The sequence below is a fragment of the Meleagris gallopavo genome, chromosome 9 (genome assembly GCF_000146605.3).
Source record: "Meleagris gallopavo isolate NT-WF06-2002-E0010 breed Aviagen turkey brand Nicholas breeding stock chromosome 9, Turkey_5.1, whole genome shotgun sequence".
Taxonomy (NCBI): Eukaryota; Metazoa; Chordata; class Aves; order Galliformes; family Phasianidae; genus Meleagris; species Meleagris gallopavo.
In genome coordinates, this window is record NC_015019.2 from 11,417,758 (window position 1) to 11,419,821 (window position 2,064).

The following is a 2,064-nucleotide window of genomic DNA, read 5'->3' on the forward strand; positions in this document are numbered from 1 at the left end:
GGAAACGGATGCGGGGTTTGGGGATGGGCCGTCGCACGAGGGATACCCCAAAAACGTTGGGAGGAGGCAGCCGGGCAGAGCCGGGGCTCGGCAGCCTCGCAGCAGGGATGGCAACGCTATTGCCCCGCCAAAAACAAGGGCGGACGCCGCTGCCTGGCTGGGGGTGTCACGGTCCCCCCGCGGAGCTGCCGCCCTGCTGGGGGCTGGAGCACGACGTCCTGCGGGAATTGGGCGGGTTTTGCAGCTGGGAAGCGGTGGGAGGTGCGGCCTTCGTCCCCGCAGCGTTCCTAAGTGCTGGGACGGCTGCGTCCCCCAGCCTTTGGTGGGACAGGGCACTCGCACTACCCGCCCCAGGGTAGCGTTGCTTACTGTCTGCCCTCTCACCTGCCCAACCCAGCCCAGTCCACCCCCCTTTCACACCGAACTGCACACACTATACAGACCCTGTAAACCCATCTAACCATCCCTTCATGCAACCATTGTATACTCATCCACCCACACACGCATGCTACACTGTCCCACCCACCCCCGTATCCACCTATCTATCCATCCTTACTCATACCCCATCCATCCACCCTCATCCCCATCTAATCACACATCCATCCATTTACTCACTCACTTATCCATTCACCCACCTCCCCCTATACCCATCTAATCCCACATCCCTTCAACCTCCCACTTACCTTTCCAACCATCCATGCTATCCCTTCCTACCCACCCGTTCCTCTCTTCAAACACCCACATACCCAGCACTATCCTCACTCTGGCCAAAGCTGACATTTCACCACTGCAGAGCCCTGGCTTCGCCATGTCTACCTGAACACATAGTGGTCCTCAAGTCTCCCCTTAGTGACCTTAACCCAGCTTCTCCATGATGTGGAACCATCATGCTAAGCCCCAGCAGCACATGGCCCTGGCAGGAGGGCTGGGTAGGGCAAAGGAAGGACAAAATGGGACAGGATGAGGCCTGATGGAGGCACCCATGGGTGGGAAGGCCGCAGTCCAACTGTGCCAAACTGTTCATGTAACCATCTGGGCCTTGGCACAGTGGGTCAGTTCCCACCATCTTTCTGCAAGGACAGTGGAAGACACAATGACTGACCAGATTCAGAGTCCTCACTTGGAAGGGACAAGGAGCACAGATAGCTCCATCAGAGGCATTAACTCCTCAAAGCACAGCGAGGAATGATTCATTTTCAGCTCCCATGTTTCAAATATATCCTCATTTTGGTTAAAAATACAAAAATGAAATTCTTTTTGTCTGTGCTTCCTTCAGTCCAAGCAGCAGGAAGGAAGCAGTCAGAAAACCCACAAGCAAAGAGCATACAGTGGCACTCCCTGCTGTAGGGAGGACAGCCAAGCTCCCGGCAGCCCTACAGTTTGCTCCTCAGTGTCACAGCAGCCCCTGCTAGTTGGAAATGGGGCCAAGTGGGGAATTTGCTGTGCTCAAAATACTGGTGACATTCACAACATGGAATGTTGACTGTTTCAATGGACAGGCCCCAGAGGATGGACTTCTAAAACCTGACCAAGAGCAGAGCTTGGCTCTCTGGGACCAGATGTGTGCAACATCGATTGTTTAGGATGGCAAGATTCTGCAGAGCTGCCAGAGCAGGGAGGAGCTTGCTACTGCCCCCAGTACCTGAGAGGAATGTACTGGAAAGCAGGATGAGGGCACCTGACCCACCAAAACTGGTTGTTCTGCTGGCAGCAACTCCAGGCTCCAAAAAAGGCCCCAGGTATTCTTTTAGGAGAGAGACAATCAAACATAACACGGTTCTTCCAAAAGATGTGTCACCTTGAGATGAAACCATCAACACTGCAGCTGCTTGCTTGACATCTCGTGCACAGAGAAGCACCAGCAACATTTCTGCCAGACAGCAAACTATTGATTTCCAAAGAACCCCCCAAAATGCATACGCTTGAGGAAAACACATTCTGAATAAGAGAACAGAAGCACATCAGCATTGTATCACTACTGTGGAGGCTCAGCAGGCCAGGACACCTGCAACAGCACTTTGCTCCCATCTGTTTCTGATCAGCTCCCCCTACACCACCATTAGC